Consider the following 24,340-nt stretch of genomic DNA (forward strand, 5'->3'; position numbering starts at 1 on the left):
ACAAAATAAATCTTAAGAAATTTTTAGAAAACACAGGATATAAGAAATCCTAAATGAAACAAATAACACAGTATTTAAGAAATTATAAAGACGAATGGGCAAATAAATATGGAGCAAATCTGATAAAAAGTGAAAGATGGACTGGTATTTAAAGACAGAAGGCTAACTGAAAGATTTTGAGTCTAAAGTTACAAATAAACTTCAGTAGGTGTTACAATATACCATAAAATAAAAATAACGAATGATTAGATTGAAAATTAGTTGATTGGCTACATTGAGTGTAGAGAAAAACAGTACATATTTTTATATACTGTTAGAAGTATACACTGTTTTTTCAATGTAATCAATATCGCAGAAACACTAATATGAAGGAGTTCAAAAAAGATTTGTATTCACCCAGAAGTAGTTGTGATCGAAAGACCAATTTCTTTTTCTTTGATACATTGAAATCTCTATAGCAACCATACAAATTTTGGTTTCGATCCGACAGTTCATTTTTTTTCTTTGCATAGATCCATCACTATGATCCCAAAAATAAACAATAGAACCATGCAGAATCACCATCCCCCAAAAAAGGAAAAGGTGCAAACAAGTGCTGGCAAGGTGATGCTGTCATTCAGAATGTAATATTAACATATTACCTTCAAAAGGGCTGTATTGTGACGGCGAAGTATTATTCTAACCTCTTCATAAAGCTAAATGCTGCTATAAAAGCAAAAAGATAGGGAAAGCGGTCAACAGGTGTGCGCCTCTCCACGATAATGCACTTGCGCATTCCGCAAAGACATCGCAGTGAGGGAACACTTAAATCCCTCGAAATGGAGAGAAAGTTCTCCTCGCATGCTGCGGTGAGGTGTGCCCAAATGTGGTTTTGAAATATTGCCTCATCCTGCTTATTCCCCAGACCTTGCACCGTCGGATTTCTTCCTCTTTCTTGCTCCGAAGTCCTTCCTTCATGGAAAACACTTTGCTACTGACGATGAGGTGATTTCTGCTGCTGAGCTTTGGTTTGAAGGACAGTCAGAGTACCTCTACAAAACTGGCCTGCATAGGGCAGGCCAGTTTTGTAGTGCTTGGGGTGGTTGGTTGTGTCCGGTTACTATTATTATTACTCTTGGTCGAGGAACAGTAATATTATTACTACGCAAAAGTTATTATTACTGCGTAAAAATTTTACAGATTGTAAAGACAAAAACAGAAGCAAGCAGAGAAACTGAAAAATTAAAGTCAGTTCGAACGGAATTACTGTATAGATTTCTAAGTAGTTACTGATTATGAGAGATTGCGCATCCTTTTATGTAAGTTTTTCGATCTACATAAAAGGAATATACAGGAAACACACTCATAATACAATGCACCGAAACTGATCACCACAAAAAGAGTTGATGGAGCTGTTTGAAAATCTGCTTCAGGTAAAAAAGTAAACGATTAACTTTCCTAGAAAATCGGCATAACACTATTTCAAGAAATGCAACCTGTTGCTATGGTTTTGTTGGCAGCTGCTAGTGCTTTATACATTTAAGTAATGACTTGCGGAAGAAAAAATGAAGTGTGTGTTGCTAATAGAGTGAAATATCTTTGGCACATTTTCAGAATGTTAAGTATCTCAGAGAATTTGAGTAGGAAAGGATTACTGGGTTATCTGAAGCTGGGTGGTGGCCAAAGCAAATTACTGCTCATGTGGGAATTTTGCAATGTAGAAAGGTGCCAAGTACCAGTGGAGATGGGAAATGACTTGTATCGATCGCCTAGGTACTGAAGCGACCAGAAGAACCTAAGCACAGTATGATAGACGGAGTCGACTGATAAGGGGTAATTGCTTCATCAATGCAAGCCAGATTCCAAACGTAACGATGTCGAACTTGGCACGGCCTGTATCAGTGAGTGTCATTAACTTCGAGAATGCATTCTCGAGGTTCATGGTCCTGTGGCTCTCACTCCACACCATTGTTGTCAGCGTCGTAAAGAAAGAGCAGAATGCTGTTGGACAACCTTTAGCGACGTGTAGGAGACATCGGTTCATTCATTCCCATCCCATACAAAATTGGTAAACGGTGAAAAAGACGGGCAAGCATGATTTGAAACTCATTATCTACTTGGTTGGTCGGTTTTTTGTAATGTATATCTACCCTAATCATTACAAAAATCGCTTTTAAGCACCAGTGTCATGTTGATATTATCCTGAAACCTTTGATTTTTCCATTTATAACCTCATCCCACACCATATTCAAACACCCAACCACAACCCAAACTGCCACCGGCAGAGAGCACTGTGACTGTCATCGCTCTTCCTTCAAGCATACCGCGTAAGAAACTATTGGGTTAGAATCCCGTCTTCTCTGGGGGAATATACTTAGGGACTTTTCGCACCGTGAATGAGTTAGTCCATCTCGGTCGAGGGTTGTATAAATTTCCTTCCCAGAAACTTGTTTGTCTCCAGCAAACATGTAAGCCGGCCAGAGATATAAGCCACTAACCAACAATATACCGAAACTTCATACCTAGTTGCCATGCAAGTTGTAAATCCAACGCAGACATACTGACATACTCCAACCCAGACATACTGACATACTCAATATCCCAAATGTTGCCCGCTGTACAGTGTAATTTTTTTCCGAAAGGTAAGGCACATGAAAAAAGTATAATAAACATTCAGTACATTACGGTAAAAAAAATTAAATACTTCCGTTGATAGGGGGAAATCTAAATGTTTCATACATTTGTTTACCCATAATGTTGGATGTCTTTGATAATACAATACAATACTACCTTTTCCACAACAGATATTGGTCTGTGTATGCTTTAGAAAGGCCACAATATGGGCAAATACAAATGTATGAAACTTACGTTTCAATATTGTTTACAAACGACAATTTCAAAGTTCAGATAACATTCACTAAACAGTAAACGCGGTTATGAAATGGTTATTCTGGTTTAATGCTGCATGTGCGAATTATAAACTCAGAAACTACATGCTTTACCAGTTCCAAAAACTAATAAACCAAAAGATCCCAGAGACTACAGAGCAATCTCTATTTCCTATGGACTACTAAAAGTATTTGAAAAAGCGATACAGTCCACCTTAGTCGATCACTGGTTCAGTGGGCGGCCACAGCATCTTCATACGGTTCCTAGGAGGTCTACGCTATCAAATCTATTAATGACCAGCTGGGCAATCCAAAACTCAAAGAAACAACTTGAAATCTTATTCCTAGACATACAAGCAGCTTTCGACACACTCAGCACAACAGAGCTATTTAAAATTCTGAAGCATTGTTTCAGAATCGAAGGTAATCTTCTTGCTGTCCTCCAACTCTTCAAAAAGCGGCAAATATTTATTAAATATGATCACAGAATGGAGATCACCGCCACGACCTCTGTGGGCATCCCACAAGTTCAGACAGCAGTCTTTTTCTGTCCTAGGGAGTTCTCTCATCATGTTTTTTTTTGCCGCAGCACTAGAGCACCCAATACGCTGATGATCTTAAGATGCTGATCACATCCGATGATCCAGCAAAAGCTGAGGCAATCGCCTATGAAAATCAGATAGTGCTGTTCGAGCTCCAGGACTATCTAGGACGTCTGGGACTTCAGACGTATTTTATTAACAAAACAACAAGCGGCCCCTAACCAGAAACTGGCAAATCCGCTATGTACATACATAGATATATATATATATACACAATGATATATATATATGATACATATAATGATACAATATATAATGATACATACAATGATATATACATATAATCGTGTTAATTACAATGTTATAGGTGTAATGAACATGTAACATGTTCACACAGCAAATCACATCACGCAACTAATCAGAAGTATTAATTGTGGTACAGGAACCAGAAGAGACAGCAGTCTTTTTCTGTCCTAGGAAGAACGAAAACCGCACCCACTAGAGGTAGTGCTATACCAATGGGTGTTAGCTAATCCTGTATCCACAGCTGCCCAAACTGGGGTACCAGCTTAAAAAAAAAAGAAAAAAAGTAGATGGCAGACGATATCAGTTTTAAGAAATATCGACAGACATTGCAGGTGTTGGGTTGGTTCCTCGTTTTTGATATGTTGATAAACTTGAGAAGAGAACACATGATGAAAACAGCAGAGCAGAACTGTTGTAGAGCTGAGAACGATTGAGAATTTTCAGTCAGCGCCACGGGACTTAAACTGAACCCTCAAAAAGCAGCTGAGACGACTTTCACAAAAGAGGAGGACTATTAATGAAATTATTCTCACAATAAATGGGACCGCCATTAAAAAGGTTCACTCTCACACGGACTTGGGGTTGAAGTGGGATGATGGGCTTACTTTCAAAGACCACCTCAAGATGACCAGGCTAAAAACGCTTGCGGCGTACTGGGCAATCCGGCAGGAGTTGGTCGGTCTTAGGCTTCGAGAGTTCCTCTTGGAATACGTCCGACGAAATTTAACATCCGTACCGCTCTATGCTTCGGTACTCTGGTCAGGAGCTTCATCTACTCAACTGAAGAGATTTCTGGGAGTTGAATATTTGCTCCTGAGATGGCTAAACAGGGAGATGGGCTACCCTTTCGCCATCTCTAGGAGATGGCGAAAGGGTAGCCCAGGAGTGTGCTCTATTCAAACCTGGGCATGGAACTTGGGAACCATAGTCAAAGAGAGAAATCTACACATCTTGGCACAACTTCTATGCGGCCAAATGGATTCGCCTGATATCTGGAATGTTTCTGCAAACCCTCGGATTTCACAAAGAACTCGGTGCAGTTCAACACTTTGTCTACAATCTTGTCTGCAAAACGTGCAATACCTTAGGTTAGTATTCCCGGCAAATACGTTCGGAATGTATAACTCCCTGGGAATTGATGCCTCATCTTTCTGCGGCTCGAAGCGCGATAGACAGGACATAGTGAAAGAACTCTATAAACACGAACAATAAGCGCTATGTGAAAATAATTCCCTGCAAAGGCTTTCCTGGATTCACCACTGTGTTTTTATTGTTTGTTATTTATTTATTTTATTCTTTATTATTTTATGTATTGATTTTTACCTTGTTATGTATTTTCAATCTGTTTTGATCTCTTGCAATTCCAATGAATGCATTCAACTGTAATTTGCATAATGTACACCCTTCTAGCCGAACCAGGCTGTTCGAGGGGTGCCCACTGATATGGAAATAAAATGATAATAATAATAACAATTATCGACAAGTCGCTAATCATATTCACAAAGCAAAGAGAATTCCATAATCTAACTGATTTTTCGATGTCGTTGAAGTGTGGTAAAAATTTAGGACCCTGGGATAAAATCTCTATCCTAAGCAATCAGCTCTAACGCGCTGGCCAATCCAGTAACTAAATTTGGCACAACTTCTATGACACCATAATATAAAGCCATAGTGCGTATTCTATGGCTTTATATGACAGTTCTGGTGGGTGAAAAATCCAATTTTCCGGTAGGGGTAGCCATGTAATCCGCACCCAAGACCAGTTAATTCGGACACCATTAATAACAGCATTATCGATTACTATGCTCGTATTGAAAAGAATAGAATAATAGGTTCCACCAATTTTCCTAAGTGTAACTGTCATATTAGGGCGACGGAAAATACAGTACTTCATAAATTGCGTGTGTTCTCTGGTGGGCCTGCATGGATAAAAAAAAAAAAAAAAAAAAACACACCACTCGAGTTTTCGAGGGAGAGGAATCGCCCTGCTATCCTCGCTGAGACCGACTAACTCGGCAACGGAATGGAAAAAAAAAGAAAAAAAAGTACATAAAAGTTCTTCACGTTAGATTTGTGCGAGGTAAAAGATGCCCGGAAGTTTCTCACTTCAAGCATTATGTCCAAAGAGTGGGCCATAAGTATACATAGTAAAGTTTCATCAAAAAAGGCTATTACAGACTACTCAATGATACCTAAGCTAAATGGTGTCGCAAAGTTTTAAACAGATTTGGAGTTAGATTGCACGCTATGAAATATCCTTGGAATAATTTCGGATCATTTAGTGCGTTTTCTGTAAAATGTGCCATCTATATATGAACTATATCACAAACATACATAATAAAAAATGAAAAAATAGTACCCACATTAGGAGAATATATGCCAGTGAATTCTGGCTGCTGAAGTGGGCAAACCATAAGCACCATCTCCCTCAACAGTTAAGGACCACGCAGCTCTCTGAACAGCTTAAACTGCAGCGTTTACCAGACATCATTGCCTGGAAACGATTAATAACTACAATCAAAATGATGACTAGCACGATATCATCACCATGCTTCTGGCAGCTTTGTGAGTGGCACATCCCGCCATCTGCATTAAGAGGCACAAAATCCTTGAGAATGAAGACCAACAGACTGAAGATGGCCGACAGGTTTTTATACCCGCCAGTGCGTTAGAATCAATTCAGTGCCTAACACATATAGGAATTGACCTACTAAGGCTCATAGAAGAATCGAAATATAGGAAACAAACCGCAGTGTGGCTCGCTGAGGCTACTGTTGCCTAGTAGTTGTGTGAATTTCTGTCAAGAACTGTGTGTACGCAATTGAATAATGTATATCTCACACAAGTTGATCAGTGGATATGATGTTAAGATGAACTTTTGTATTACAATTGCCAGGACTCTAGACAGAAATGTAATGAAGAATAATGTAGTTTAAATGTCATCTTTTCGTGTATATTTAACCTTTCTTGTATATTTTAGACATTCTTTTATTCGCATTTTATGGTAATCCCCTGGCATTTTCTGCCGTGAAGGGAATTTGTCACTTACCAATGTACACCTATATTTTAAATTTGGTAGGACAAATAAAGATTTATTTAGTATTATAGGAACAATTCCATACTAACAGATAAAAATAACTTGTTTCTGTTAGAATTAGCTCGGAGGCAGTCAAGACCTCGAGGACTTTATACACCGACTATAAACGGTGCGTATTCTATGACTTTATATGATAGTTCTGGTGGGTGAAAAATCCAATTTTCCGGTAGGGGTAGCCATGTAATCCGCACCCAAGACCAGTTAATTCGGACACCATTAATAATGGCATTATCGATTACTATGCTCGTATTGAAAAGAATAGAACATTGGATAAAATGCAATTTTCAAAATTCAAAACAATTGAACGTTCACGTTCGACGGGATAGAGGAAAGTGGTTATCTGTAACGAACAGATACATAAAACCGTACTGCTGCTAGGGCTTATAAAATGTCACCATTACTCCTCGATGACCGTGTACCTCGGTTTTATGGGCAACATATCACGCCAAAAGGAAAGGCGGTGACGACCAGTCAAAGTAATCGATATAATTTCGAATGATGTCTTTTCTCCCTCCCGTCCCTTAAATGAAACCTTTAAAACACATCAAGTCTTTCTTCAGAGCTGAAATCTAAAGGATCAATAGACTTTAACAACACTGGTTGGTGCCCTTCATATAAAACAAAGATAGTTCAGTAAGTGTGTGTATGCGCGGAAGATTTAGTATGCACTATAAGCTACGCAGAAACACACACACACACACACACACACACACACACACACACACACACACACACACACACACACACACACACACACACACTGATTTAATTAGATCAGAGGAGTAGGACATGCTGAGACCACCCAGTAAACAGAATGAATTAAAACATTTACCTCCGAAACAGCCCAACATGGTTTCCCATAATTAAGCAATGTATATTTCATCACAATGTAGGTTATCAACAACTCCCAGCTGTGTATTCAAACATTCATGAATTTAGATGTATGCCATTAGATCTATGAGAAATGTATGACTCTTTTCTATGGTGCATTGACCAACTGGGAAGTACAGCTCATCTCCATTCCCCAATGCACGCATCAGCTCGTAAGTGCTGCCATCTACCGAACCGAACATACACTGCTACAAATGAATACATATGTTTTATTTATTTATTTATTTTTATATTATTATTATTACTCCATATATACACCACCGGAAAAAAAAAATTATAATGGTGTGTGCATATTAATTATTTTCCAAAATATATACAAACGCAATGAATAATGTAAAGCATAATACGCACAGCTCATACAAATACGACTACCCACATAAAAAAAAAATAATAATAATAAAAATATATGATTTATATTGAGGTAGAATCTGGTGTGAAGAACTTGAATAAAATGAGTAAGCAGGTAAGATCACTACTATCATATGTTTATATTATTAGGAGTTTTCTGAACTTGCTTGTTGGCCAGTAGTACATTGCGATCTGGTAAGCCTACTTAGCGAAGGCGTGCTTAAATCTCCTTAACAAAGTTCTGCATTTTGTCAAAAAACTGTTAGAAGCTACTGAAATCGGTTACCGCCATTAAAATAGATTTTAATGTAAGTTTTACTATAGAAACAGTTGAGTGACAAACAGATATCTAATGCTAACAACCCTGGCCTTAAACAATAGCAAGAACAGAATACGATGAGATTTTTTGAAGGAGGCCCTTGGTCAAAAGTTAAGTTTACTGGAAGCAGGAAAAGTTAACCTCTTTTTCTTTCCTTTCGTTTTGTTGTTATTGATAAACATGAGTGGAGTCCGCCCAATCATTCAAGAGTAATTTCCAATTTTTATCATTCTTTCAGCTCATATTAATGAAGTAGTATAGGGTCTTTGAACTTCAGCAAGGTTCTTATACACTTTCCCAAATGCATAAATGTTGTATAAATTACAGTAATTCAGTCATGCTTCCTATTAACAAAAGAAAACAGCTAATGTTTTCAATAAGTTCTGTATTGATCACATCTGATAGGTGAACAAAGTACTATATTCAATACTCCGTTACACAATAAATTTCTGTAAACAACAGTGTCCTTTTTTAGACTACGAAACAGCATTCTGAATAGCAAAAGTTGCGAAAGGTTCAACATAGACAAAGTGCATACTCATAACAGCTTGCACGTTATGAGTTTGTTGGCAGCCGCAATTAAGCGTTCTCCTTAATTACTGAACTGTACTGTGAAAAGTGCTTGTGCTGTATATAAAGATACCGGACATACTCTTTAAACACTACATGTACTGTTTTCATGGTTATTTTTTTTGTACCTGTGTCAGGAATCGTACTCATTTCCATCTCCATTTCAATTTTCATTTCCAGCTTACTGAACATGCATACTTCCTGCTATTTCCGTTATTAAATTAGTGGAGGACCTTGTGCCACTGTGATCACAAAATAATATAAATGAATTATACTGAGTACAGTATGGCTATTACTTTTATATTATTGGAAATTATGACAGTTACCACTTTCTTTTGTGATCAATGTATTACTAGATATGTTTCCTGTATTAAAATATTTGTTTGCTCAGCCTCACCTTTCTGTTATTGTCCAACCTTTTTTTTTTTTGATAATCCTTTCAACCCTTTCTTTGAGAATGAAAAGAGCTTCATTGCAGAAATTATATAGAACGAAATATAACTTGAAAAAATACGACTGTGTGCAATTTTGTGTTCTGCTGGAAGGGAAAAAAATTACATCGCCATGTGCAAAACACAACAAAATCTAAATATTATAGTGAATTCAACTGTTACCTGATATTATCTGCTATCAACTGTTACGGATCTTACAACGGATAGAAGTTAATTTTACAAAACGCGTTGCTTCGTTTTAATAAGTGATTTTGCTGCACTATATAAAAATATATATATATGGCAAATCGTTTCGTTTTCTGGAGATCTGCTATCTCTAGCTATGTATAACACAAAAGAGTGGGAAAAAATGAAAAAAATTCCAGAGAAATAAATCCGATAGTCTGATCCAAATGAAACACAACCTTATTCATACTTTTCTGGAGGAAAGATGATTTTTGTCATACGAGTTTCCGCCTGACGCAACAGTTTTTAACAATGTATTTATCGCCTAACTTCAGAGGACTTGTAAGAGGAAGGATGAAAAAAAAAAAAAAAAAAAAAAGAAAAAAACTTTCCAGTGCGGCTGTTGATTATTTTACGCAGATCTGCGTTTCTCAGTTTTGAAAGGGATCTCATAAAGCGCCTTCGTTCTATTCCATTTCGGGTTAATATTTGTTTCTTGAAAGAAGCATATCAGATCGCGTACTTCTGAAAAGAACTGCACTATTCAATGTTAATACATTTTATTATTTTTTTTTATTTTGTTGGTTTGCGGTTTGAAATGGATATTGTGAAAGCAGATAAACTGCATTTGTGTTTGGTCATGCTAAACACAAACAATTCATTGCAGAGTACTTACGTTAGACTATCACCTTTAATTCTCTAAGACAGAGGTTCCCAACCTTTATCGGTTCACGGCTCCCTTAGTGTCCCAGTAATTTTTTCAGGGCACCCCTAGGCCAAAGGAAATACCTAACACAGTGGTTTTCGACCTTTTAATATATACCTATATAATTATTTTATTCTTTATATAGAGGTATTAAATAAAGATCAATTATAGATCACCACAAAATTAAAAAGATATGGTACAATGGATATTGTACCGTACCTTTTATATTGTACCCTTTTATAATGAAATAACTATATAAATTTCAAAATAATAATAACTTTAAGTAACTTAAACCCCAATTACACGGCACCCCGGTTGAAAACCACTGCTCTAAGAGAACATCGATAAGATACCGACAATTTCGAAAGTTTATTTTTAAGAGTACAGTATTATTTCTTAAGAGTTACATATTTAAAATGCCATTATCAATTATCTGATAAAATTTTAAAAGATCCAATTTAATTCTAACCAAATTATTTGATTATATTAAAAAACAGAATGCATAAAACGTAAGCATAAGAACATTGCAAGAATGCGTAAGAACAGAATCAGTAAAATGTAAGGGGAATATACACTTTTAATAGCTCATATCTTTTAGGCATCTGTCCTCATAAGAGGACAGAATGACTAAAAGGACAGAATGGCAAAATTTACCTAATTTTTATATTAAGAAAATAGGTAAATTTTGGTTTCGCTTATAACGAAGTTGGCGAGTGTCAAAGAAAATCCGCGTGATATCGAGATTACACAGTATATAAAATAATTTTGTTATTAAATATAACATATATTTATATAATATATTGTATATAAGTGGCCTCGTGACATGTTTTACATCTTTTTCGCATGATAAAGCTTTTTAACTCATGAAAATTAACTTTCATTTAGTTCTTCGCCATTAGTTCAGAACTGATTCGCAATGTGAAGAATGAAGTGGCTCCATCTATTGTGCAATTTGGTAACCAAGAAGAGTTGCTATTTTTAACATAAATGTGTTTGAACCTTGATACCTTTGCTCACGCATACTCGTGAGATTGGATGCCAAGGTTTGCTTGCTAAAGCCATGGGGCCATTTGGCCTGGATTTTAAGTGAATTTACACAGAAAAAAAAAAAAAAAAAAAAATATATATATATATATATATATATATATATATATATATATATATATATATATCTATATATCCAGTAAAATATAACTTTAATTAAATAAAATTAAATGCCTCTTTGTCAACAAATTCTAACAGAATGGAAACTTTAGAAAAAAAATTATTTTAACGGACACAGAGTTGTGCGTGCAGTGAGGCGTGCGAGGGCACGAGGTAGGCCATTCATATATATATATAGAAAACACTATTCAAAATTATTGGTCCTGGATATTCATTCTTGCTTCCTCAGTTGATCCTATTAGGTGTGTTATAACACAAATCGTCTAATCATGTTCTTTATAGAGGAATATCTCAGAATCTTCCTTGTGTCTGTTGTTATATATAATTTCAAAAATTAAGTCAAAAATTTTTCTACAACTTTTTTAGTGATATGTAAAGTTTATGCGGATGACATTATTATTATTATTATTATTTTTTAAATAAAATTATCCGTACGCATTTAACAGCATTGCTGTATCTCCCGAATAGTTGATGAATTTTACCGTGGGAAGTCCTCAATACAACCGATTCATCATCTACATTCAGCTTTGAATGTTTTCTATTTCATGAACTGTTTATTTTTATTCCATAGATAACGTAGAAAGAACGTAATCGCATGAAGACGCTATTAGCTCCGGTGGGGAATGACTCGTCATTCCCCCCTACCGCAGTATAAGACCGCCGTAATCAACACTAGTTAATTACTTAAGTTCCCGTAATTAATTAACCAAAGCTAAAGTAATTAAGCCATTAATTAATTACTTTTAAATTTAATTATATATTAGAAGTTGAAATTACATCGTAGTAGCTCGAAAAATAACAGGTTCGCCAAAAGTCGATATTGGCGATTATTCAAAATTAAAATTCCAGTTTAGAGAAGTAAAAAAAAAATAATAATAAATAAATAACTAAAAAAGAAAACACCTGATAGTAAAATACACTCGTTTCTGAAATTAAAGATACAGACATTTGATCTAGCTCAAACCGTGGCGAAACAATAACCAATGTCACACTAAATACACCAAAATGTTCAAAAGATGTCAATATTTTTTTAGATCAGTGGATCTAATCAAGCACAATAAAAATCGACATGGAAGTGATCTGAGCAGAGAATATTCTCAAGAATAAGCTCCAAAAAGTGATTCTAGAGAATTAACTATCGTTAGGCTTTGGCTACAGCCTAATCGAAGGGAGTTACGAAAAGATGACCTAATATCCTAGATTTGGTTCTCACCAAGGAGTCCAAGTGTATCAAAAACTAGATAGTGGGGGAACCAATAGCATGCAGTGACCACAGTACCATTAAACGGCTCTAACTTTATAAAAAACTTGACATGGGGGATAACAATATCCGGCAGTAACTGCAATAAGATAAAATGGGTTGTATCTAAAGAAACCTATGTAGCAAAAGATATAGGCGAGAGCTTCACTTTCAAGAAAGGGAACTACAGTATAAAGAAATGATATATTTCTTGAGCCCAATTAACTGGATAGACTACTGTATATAGTGTCGTCGAACAAAAATATGCTGTGGGATATATTCAAGGGATTTATTATCGAAGTCACAGACGTAATCGTACAAGTTCTCAAGCTCTGTAAAAGTAAGATGCCAAAATGAATGACAGGTGTGGTTAATAGTTTAATTATGAAACAAGTACAGGACAGTTACAGGCATTCATGTGATTCTGATTTATTCGAGAACAGCATAAAAGAATATGCAACAAAGGCCACTGATGGTGTAAGATGAGCGAAAGCTGATTACGAGAAAACACTAGCAAAGAGAGATAAGAATGGGGTTAATGGGCCTAATATGACAGTATATTCATTTGTAATTAAAAAGGTTTCATGTGAGAGTATCAAACCGTTGAGAATGATAATGAGAGCACCTTTAGACTCCGAAAATATCCCCTTGGGCTAGAGAAATGCTAATGTCACCCCAGTCCACAAAGGTTCAGTATAGGCCAGTGAGTTTATAATTGTAATAAACAAATTCATGACATTTAAATTTTCTGTTTATACTCCGGGACGACCAAACGGTCAGAGGAGTTCACAAGATAGACAGAATACAAGAAACAGCACCGTATTCAGCAGTCACGGGCTTGAACCCCGGTCACTCAAGTCACGTGTACTTATGCACCAGCGCGCCTGACCACTAGGCTATGGCGGTGAAGAATGCGATTTAGGACCATTTAAACAAGGATGGAGCTTTGATAAGTGCCAGCATGGGTTCGTCAATGAAAGGGCATAGTCAATCTGGTAAATTACTATGATATCATCATTAAACATTAAAAAGAAGCCCAAAGTTCATGAAGTTCAGCGATGGGCAGCGGGTTGTCTAACAGTGGAATAAGTTGCCTCATCCATCCACATGGGTGGATGAGGTTGTTTTTGGGTAACCCTAATATGAGAGAGTTTTTTTTTTTTTTTGTCACCAAGGAAATAATTTACTCCAGTCTGACCTAAAGGTAGAAATAGACCTTTACAAATGGATGCAAATTACGTACCCTATAAAGTGACGCAGATCTGTGCTAATGATAATACCGCCGCTAATTATCCTGCAATACTGTAGTTGTTCCTTTTCCTAAATTCAAAGTATGGTATCAGGTTGCAGGCTAAGTCGAGACTCATTGCAGCAGAACATGACTGCCCATTGCTCCGCACTCCAAGTGGTATTTTGGTGATACTAAATGAGAGTGACCCTCGATGGCAGAGTGAGGCAGTTCTCCACTGATCTCCAATGAAAGCAGGAGTGTGATGGTCTCCTGCTACAAAGTGCAGCGTTCATTTCATTCTCTTCAAAGGTGGTCTTCCCGAGGCTACAGACAAGTATCTGACTTAAATATAATCGCACTCAGTCGTTAATCAAAGCTTGGAAAATTCTTGCCTTTTCTTTCCTAAACTATATAGTTGTAGTTGTCAAACATTTTCCTGAGAAATCCTATTCACAACTTGAGAGGGCCCTCTCTACTCTTACAATCCCCACCTTCCTATTTCTACAAAACACAAGAAATTTATTTTTTAGCATAATCGTATTTTCCAACAATCACCGCGATCCCCCAAGAAAGAGCTCGCGACTTTTCTTGGTTTGAGAAGGGATCGCAACTCACAGTTTGAAAATCACTTTCTAAAATTGGCCATATTAATCAATTAACCTAATGTTACATATAAATTTTATATGTAACTTTAATTGAATCAGTTTACCGGTGAAATACCACCACTTTGCTTATTGGAGGCTTGAAGTGGTGAAACCCATGTTTAGTCTCTAGAGCAAAGTTTCCGGCATCCCCCTCCCCCCATACTTCTCCTTCAACCCATGCACGGTACTATGTACTATAGGTTTTGATACCTTTCGTGTTTGGGGTTTTCATAAAAAAAAAAAAAATATATATATATATATATATATAAGAGTATACACAGATTCAATTAAAAATGCAACTCTTTCAAATGTAATACAGACTGATTTAAAACAGGTGAGCATAAACTGAACTTAAGTAAATACGATCAGTGATCACTGAATTATGACCATTGTGTTGGGCCAGCGATCACATAATTAGCAGCAGCTATTTGCTTAAGCATTGATCCCACTATGTGTCTGAAGACGTCCGTAGAGCTCTGCAGCCATGTTGCCTGCAAGACTTTCTACACTGTCGGAATAGATGACGGTTGCGTGTTCATACCCCCTCACTTCCCGTTCCAAAACATCCCACTGGTGTTCAACTGAAGTGAGGTAATGTGGAGGCCAATCAAGATGGGTAATATCTTCGCTGTTCCTCGAATTACTCGTGCACAATGCCAGCCCGATAACATGGGGCATTATCGCCTTAAAAGATCCTGTTTCTGTCCGGAAAAAAATGGAACATGGCAGGGAGCACATGGTCTCCCAAAAGCTGCAAGTAGACCTCACCAGTGTCTGCCCGGGTAGCACAGTGGTATCGTCACCGTCCTGACCATACCCGGGTGGAAAAGGCCAGGGTTGGAATCCCGTCGATGACGCGAGGAACTTTAATGGGCTTTTTTCACTCCGTGGCTGCGTTAGTTTTGTTTTTTTTTTTTTTTTTGTTAGTTGTTGGCGCATCGGCTTCTGTGGCCATAATGCACCTCCCAAAGTTTTTGCATTTTACTCTGATCCAAGCCCGAGGCGGGATTCGAACTCGCGACCTTTGGGTTTTAGGCCCTAGCCACTGAAATCTCAGAAAACTAGGTGGCAGGGCCTGCCAGAGTAAATAATTTCTCAATATGTACCTGGTCTGCCTCCACGGGGCCAAGTGTGGGCAACGTTGGGCTCCAGCAGGGGTCTAGCGGCTAAATGGCCAGAAGAACAACGATACACAATACTACACTCATACAATCTCCATACACTTTTAAATCTCTGGCCTTCCTAGTGAACTGGTTCTCCCACAATGTAAACTACGCGGAGATGGGGGGGGGGGAACCCTTGGTGCCGCTTGACCCTAAACACATTTTACACTTTACCTTTGGGTTACCAGGCAAGCACTGTACCCACCTGGCTAGCCCAGTTGGCAGAGTTAGTCGGTCTCAGGCGTAGATAGCAAGTTTTTTTTCCCCCAGAAAGCGGGGTTTTTACCGTCCAGCAAAACAGAAATTATGGGTGGCCCTAATATAATAGTTTGAGGATTTTTTTTTAGACCTCATCAGTGAAACTTTGGTCCATACACACCAGGGGTCATAGTAATATGCCCCATATTAAGCAAATAACGCCACCTGCCAAAATAGTAGGCGCCATACACGATGGGTCCATGGTCTCGAGTTGCTTACGCCACTCACGAAGGCGTTCGTCGGCATGTTGCACCAGGTAAATGGCTCATCCGACTAGCACACTCATTTCCAGTCCTCCAGTGTCCAACCAGCGTGTTGTTTCCATCATAGAATTCGCTGTAGACAATGATCAACTGACAAGACGTTACCGTTTCTAATATGGAAGCACCCTACACACTAGCTTCCACAATCATGCCCTTTTGAAACTCTGTGATATCTTTACTACGTCCGATAACTGATACACCCTTAAGGATGGGTAGTCATAATTCAGTGATTACTAAGTGTAGGTCAAGATGTCACCGAGTGTGAGATCACACTACAATACAATTACCGGTTTGTTCAGCCTCTAATTACCTATGGAGATGAAATCTATGGGGAGGGGGGCTTGAAAAAACAACACTGAAAACCATCGTATTTGATGAATGCTGGCTACTTTGATGGATCCTATAAAAACAAAACGTTCTTACACACACACAGATAACGGAACTTTAGAAAAGTTTCATAACGAATCTTTGCCATCCGCTTACTCGCAATAATAAATGACACCGGGCAAAATAAATACACCCAGGTTTTGGCAAAAGTACCAATGGAGAACATCTCTCCTCATCCTTAATAGCTCTCCCCATTCTCCTTATCGCATGAAGGCTCAGAAACTTCGACAAGTTCCTGCCAACGGAAATGTTCCACAACGTACAAAAGTTTGATGCTGATTACAAGAAGTTTATTGATGACAAAGCCTATAAAAGGCACATAATCAGTAAACAATTCTCGTTATAACAGCTTCAACAATTGTTCACGATTCACGTTTCAGCACCTGAATCGTAAATTCACGATGGATTCTGGTGCTGAGGGGGGGGGGGGGTATGTAAATAGCTATTATTTGTAATTAGTTTTACTTTATGTGTTAAAAAAAACCCGACATTATTATCAGTGCCCTAGCATTACTGCTATTATTGGCATTGCATCAGTCTCCAATGTAATACCATATAAATACTACTGATTGCAATAAAGATATATTTATACACAAAGTTTCTGCTCTCCTAGCTCCTGCTGTCAGGATGCCGCGACAGCTGAGTGCCTATTACATTACTTTTCGCGCATGTTGAAAGGTACGGGTTCCATTCGGAAATCACTTCCTTATAGGAAATCTTGTTCTTAATGCATTTCCATTGAGTGTAGATTATATAATATTGGTGTAAATACACCATAGTTCACCCATAAGTTTAACTACATAAGTAGTGTTAAGGCATCGTTTGATTTTATCTCATATCGTGGCTACCTTCACAGCGAGATACCAGGTATTGCACTACTTCAAATAAACGTTTCTCTAATAAGGGAGACTACTGTTGTTTATTCTCAGTGGGCACCATCACCCAGATGGCACCGTTTCAGAACTTCTTGGCTCACTCATCGGTGGGCGGGCAGGTACCCCGGTAATGCGGCGCCTCCGTAGCCAGGTGGGAAGGAGCAGCAGTGCGTAGCACATGCTTCTTGATTAGACCGGGGTTCGAACCCGTCACCACCAAATACGGAGGATGCGGAAAGGTCAGGGAATGACCACGGCATATCCGGGAGCAATATGGTCTTAGTTGCTAATGCTCCTAAAAACCAAAAAACAAACAAACAAACAAACAAACAAACCCCGGTAATGCAAACATGCCATCACGGTTGTGAAGTTAATTCCACAATATGAGAGATGCCAAATAAATAACAATTAGTCTTCTAAATATTATTATTACCTACACCATTTGGCATCTCATATTGTGGAATTAACTTCACAACCGCGATGGCATGTTTGCATTACCAGGTACCTGCCCGCTCACCGATGAGTGAGCCAACAAGCTCCGAATCGGTGTCGTCTGGGGGGTGGTGCCCACTGAGAATAAATAACAGTAGTCTCCTCTATTAGAGAAGCGTTGTTTATTCGAAGTAATGCAATACCTGGTATCTCGTTGTGAAGGTAGCCACAATATAAGATAAAATCAAGATGCCTTAACACTACTTATGTAGTTAAACCTATGGGTAAACTATGGTGTATTTACACCAATATTATATAATTAATTTCAACCCATAACATATTATGCCTTGTGCATTTAGTCTTCTAAACTGAGTGCAGATATACATATGCCGAAAGTAAAAGTAACGGATGCATCACTGAGGAATATAGTTGTAATCCCGCCCCCTCTGTTTCTGAAAAAAATAAAATAATAATAACAATAAATAAAAACATAATATTCATTTAAAACTAAATAACAATGTTTGTTTATAATATTTTACTAAGTTTAAACCAGTTATGAAATATGAATATTTCATATTTTATGTACTGCATATGAAATATGAATATTTCATATGCAGTACATAAAACTGTAATAAAAACAGGTTTCTCTAGATGAAGATACAAAGATTCCTTTAGACGGATTTCTCGTGCATGAAGGACCTGACGTAACATTGCTAGAAGTGGAAACAGATATGGTAGGGGCAAAAGCGATTTTTTTGTCACATGACCTCCTGTGAACGTGGATCGGCTGGCACGCGAGTGTGTTTCGCACGCGTTACTGTATACAGTGTATCTGAACGTAAAACAACTCCTCCATCCATCATCTTGACACGGAAGGTAAAGAATACAAGTGGGGGAAAGAAGGTAAAGTCATGTACGGAAGTTCTGAATGAAAACAACTGGATGCCAAATCATTTACGTTTACATGAAGGTACTATAACTCCGGCGATGAGCTAAAGTTAAAACTTCAAAAAAATAAAATAAAATAAATAAAGAAAAAATAAAGAAACGACTGTCTCCATGTTGTAATACGAGATGGCGCTCGCTGAACTTACGCGACGTCGGCAATTTTTTTTTTTTTTTTTTTTAATTACGGAAAGATAATTACGGTAAGTATTATAAAAACAAACAAGTGGATGTATTTTTAGTATATTTTAAGAGAAATGAAATATAGTTTATGTTAAGCACATCCTTAGTATCAGTTGCACGAATATGAGAATTTTACTTTTGGTAGAATCCAGTGAACGTGAAATATGAAAAAAATATATATATGTACTGTGGAATTAGTTCCTTTTGTAACCTGTGCCTTTTTTGGTAGCAGGTTGCCTGCTGTTCATCGCGAATTTCCTTTTCATGAAACTTATGAAGCAGTAGTCAAATATAATAAAGATGCTATAATCTACTATGATTTTTTTTTTTCATTGAAGTCCGTATAGACGTAGTGCTCAATCATGAATATATGGGGAGCATAATTATTACAAACATAGGCCGCAAAGTTTTAGAGTCCAGTTAAAAATCCACGCTTAAGCCTGTTTAAATCTAAGGACCCTTGACCATCCAGATTCCGGAGGACGCTATCATCTTTTACCTCCCACCCGGAAAGGATGGTTCTAGTTGAGGAATATGCAGTATAAGGGTAACTATATCCATATACTTATATTAATTCGACGACTGAAACAAACCCAGAATTTTGTTCCGATTAGTAAAACAGACTATCTCGCTTCTTCTACAAAATTATGTTATCTTTGTAACTATGAGAATATATATATATCTAAACAGTTCCCTCCGACATCAGCTTTATATCAACCTCTAGATTCAACTTTCTCTGTCAATTCCAGTATTACATAAAGCAGCTACTTCATTTCTCATCTTGCCCTTTTCCCTTGGCATGAAGTAAGTCTTTGACATTGTTACTCTTTAGTTTGTTTTTCTTGATACTTTTGTGACCATGGCGGCATCCTTTTCTCCCATTCCTTACCGAGATTTTTGTAGCGTGCTGACAGAAAACAATGACAGTTGGTGTAATTACTTTTGATGTTCAACTTGCGTGGAATGCCGATGAAGCCCGTGCTTTTGGAAACGACGAACATAAAACTTCAAAGGCCTTTGGGGGATAGGGAGACGGGGGGGCACTCTAAGGTTCGACTCCAAACTTTGCTGTAAAAAAAATAAAGAAAGAATCAAAGAGAAGCAGCAAACAAGCAATGAAAACCATCAAGAACATTGTGTATAACACGCAATAGGTACATTAAGGAGTTGCAGGGTTAACAATAATCAACCTCAGTACAACTTCCCCACATGGAATATAGACTCCCGACACATAATGGAACTTGGCAGGTTCATTCCATAACTTATTCTCTCCCAGAGTATAACTGATGTCGGCATTTATTGAAAGCTCACATTACATCAGGCAGTGACATCTGGTGTTTTAAAATTTATATTTAAAAAAAAATGACCTCTTGGCAGAGTAATTGAACATATCCGCCGATCTTAATCACCGTAGGGTAGGCAGAGAAGATACAGGAGAACATTGAAAAAAATTCTCAGTGGACAAGCAGATAATAATAATCTTTCTTCAACACGCCACTCAGAAGACTTCGGAAGCTCCAGTGATAGAAGGCGCAGTGTTTTTTTTTTTTTTCTTGTTATGTATCATTAGTGTAAAATTTTTCGAGTAATAAAAGTAATAACAGAGGCCTATACTTTTCCTATTTGTAACTCCAACAATAAAATGAAGGCTTTTGTGAATGAAGAAAATCTGTTTTTGAACAAATGAAATGAATGTATTAGAAGAATGCTCACCTTACTTTTATATTTCGGAAAAAAAGTGAATCCAACGTTCTCCATATTTTTCGCTGCAATATATTTTCTCTCGTAGGATAATAAAGAAAGCTTATCCTGTAAGACTCGCTCTTGGAAAATTTTTTATTTATTTATTTTTTTTTTTTGTAGTAAAATTTTAGTACTGCCATCTTTTGAATTTTGAAATAGCGAAGAAAAAGTATTTTTAGGTTTTTATCCTTTAACATAATTATTTGTATATATATATATATATATATATATACACACACACGTATATATATATACACACACACACATATATATATATACACACACACACCTACCGTGTGCTGGGCTGCCGTTCGCACCGATAACAGCTGCTATTCGCCTAGGCATTGACTCTACTAGACGTCTGAAGATGTCCTTAAGGATCTGTAGTCATGCTGCCTGCAAGCTTACCACATTGTTGGAATAGATACTGTGGTAAGACACCGTTCCAAAACATTCCAGGGGTGTTCCATTGAATTTAGGGAATTGGAGGCCAATTAAGATGGGTGATATCTTCACTGTGTTCCTCGAACCACTTATGCACAGTGCAGGCTCAATGATGATACGCGCAACATCTACTGGAAGATCAAGTTTCTGTCCGGGAAAAAATGCAACATCGCAGGATGCACATGGTGTTCTAAGAATTGCTGGTAGATCTCACCAGTGAAATATTGGTCCATGCGCATCAAGGTAGGACGTCCTAGTTCTTGCCGGCAAAAAATGCTCCATATTAAGCAACCACCGCCACCTGCCTGAATAGTGGATGGTCTATGGACTCGTGTTGCGACACACACGAGGGCGTCCGTCGGCGTGTTACACCAGGTAATCGGATTCATCCGGTCAGCGCACTCGTTTCCAGTCCTACGGTGTCCAACCAGCGTGTTGTTCACATCACAGCATTCGAAGTCGACGATGATCAGTGAAGAGAGGGTGTCTCTTAGGTCGTCTGTTGCTGTGGGACCCCACAAGTCTGGGTGTGCGGCGCATCGTCATTTGGGATATTGTCCTTGCATTCCCCATATTGTATTGCGATGGCAACTATCGCACAGTGACCTGCCGCTGAGCCAGAACAACACACTGCATCCTTCGCTTACCACGAACATCGACCATTCTTTGTACACTTTAACCACAGTGGGTGTGAGCAACCGATAAGACATGGCGTTTACGATATAGAAGCACTCGACACACGAGCTCCTACAATCATGCCCTTTTGAAACTTCGTGATATCTTTACTACGTCCTGTAACTGCTACTTTATCACTTTGACTAGCACGACCAGATGAACTGAGGGCTATGCAGCACAGTTCAATAAGAATGGGGTTGATCATAAACTAGTGATCACTGAATTATGACTTATTTATATAATATTTGGTAGTATAAACCATGTCGGCTGACTTATCAACATAGTGTAATACTCAAACCTAACAGTATCTTAAAATTAAATACCGTTCTCAGCTGATGTTGACATCAGATTCTTTCAAGGCTAACAGGAAAAGACTATAGTGTTCGAAAATAATGGTTATCATAACTTTATCTGCAAAAATTCGGAATTGACTGATCTTGAAGAATGAGGATGCTTTGAATGAAAAGCTTACATTCTGGTAAAAAAAATTATGACATCGAGATTCATCCTGCCACAATCAGTTCAAAAAAGTGTAACATTGTCAGTGAAGTTTGTGTGGCTGTCATGAACGCGCTAAATCATGTTTTTTCCCTTTTATTCTCAAAACTTTAACCATTGCACGAACTGGTTTTTGAAAAATCAACTTCCACCAGCCAACATTCTGCAATGAATTTGTTAAGTTTTTTCCTTCAATCGTTAAAAATCGAATCAGTACATTCTAATCCGTTTTGCAAGCACCATATATTTGAAATGTCATAGAAAAAATTATAATACATCCGTAACAAGGAATGGAATGAGAAAAAAAAAAATCTTATTATGAACTACCTATTTTGACGAGTCGGTTTAGGCGTATATTCTCCATCCTGCGAGAACTTTCTTTCATCTGTGGGATGTCTTTTTAATTCTCGCTCATTAAACATTGCACGTACATAAAATGTACATAAACATTAACATAACATAAACATTACATAAAAATTTAAAATTGTATATACATTCAGAAAAATTCATTAATAGACCTTTCATGCTCTATTTCAAAGAATTTAAAATGTTATAATTGCAAATGAAAAAAAATTTCCCATAAAGAATGAAAGTTTTCTTTTAAACAAACGATGTAACAATGGCACAGATTTAGTCCTTTGTAAGTTATGTCAAAATTTGCTTTTTTCCTAAAACAAAGGAGATATAAGAAAAACACATAGATATATGATTTTAAAATCACTGCTAAACATTTCATGTTTATTCTTTTCCTAGGAAAAGAGCATTCAAAAAAGAAAAGTTCAGAAAGAATGTTCCACGGAAAACAATTAGGCCAGAAGTTTACTTAGAAGCAAACGCAGGAAGTTTTAGATGCACTGCAGTGGAAATAAAGCATTTGTACTGTAAACAAGAGCTATCGAATTTCGATTAAGGTAATAGTGGATTAACCTAAATGGTGCTTTGGCTTTGTGAACAATGTAAACATCCGTGAGACTTCTGAATCAACAAATCCGACGAATAAATATACGAGAGAGAGAGTGTGTCTAAAATAATAAGTGATAAATTTTCGGTTTATACTATGCAACGGACACTTATAGTCTAGGAGTTCTAGTATACACGAATATAAATGTCTGCATTATTAAAATTCTCCATCTTGATATTTTGTATGTATTGAAGAATGCATGTAAAAAATCTGTGCAGGGCTGATCGATACTTCTTAATTAAATCCCTACCAATGTTGAAGAAAGAACAATTCTGCACAAGAAGGCGAAATCCAAACTTATACTTACTATACATGTACAGTATCCTGTACTAATAAAGATTCTAATATCTAACGTCTAATAATCTAGAAACATCTAAAGTATATTGAACTTCCGTAAATGTCAATTAAATGCGAGAGACAAATGAATAAGAGTAGTTGCACAAAAGAGAGCAAGTTAAGCTGTGGCGTGTTAACCAAACTGAGCAGCAAAATTTCACAGAATTGGTTTCTCGTATTAGCAAATAGATGGTGTGCGGTACTTGGTAGTACACGGAACGATCGTGTTGTTGCACAACACGATCGTTCGCCATATTCTGATTCCCTGACTGCATGGTCTGTTGCTGTGTCTAGAAAGACAACCTGATTAATTCGTATACTACTTCGTAGGCGACACTTAAGAACTCCTAATGAACTTTGTTTCCTTAGCCGACTACAAATGCCGGAATAAACCAAACATAAGGAAGGTTAGTAAACTGACCTACTTACGTACATATTATAAGGAAGACAAAGTCACCGAAACACTTTGAAAATCGCAGCAATGATTGCTTTCTAATTCTACGAAAATAATAATAATAATAAAAAAACAGCAATCCTTCCCTCCCAACTCTAAAACAAGCTTAGTTCCCTTCACTGTTTGAGATTCTTATATTCAATATTTTTAATTTATTATGGTACATCGCGAAACCCCAGGA

At 37.3% G+C, this 24,340-nt stretch overlaps 1 protein-coding gene across 1 annotated transcript in view; it reads right to left on the bottom strand.

The window, feature by feature from the left end:
- LOC150086802 (IQ motif and SEC7 domain-containing protein 1-like) overlaps positions 1 to 24,340 on the bottom strand; it is an 829,530-nt gene that overhangs the window by 513,844 nt on the left and 291,346 nt on the right. The window lies entirely within an intron of this gene.

The sequence above is a fragment of the Mastigoproctus giganteus genome, chromosome 4 (assembly GCF_048544385.1).
Source record: "Mastigoproctus giganteus isolate SK-2022 chromosome 4, ASM4854438v1, whole genome shotgun sequence".
Classification (NCBI taxonomy): domain Eukaryota; kingdom Metazoa; phylum Arthropoda; class Arachnida; order Uropygi; family Thelyphonidae; genus Mastigoproctus; species Mastigoproctus giganteus.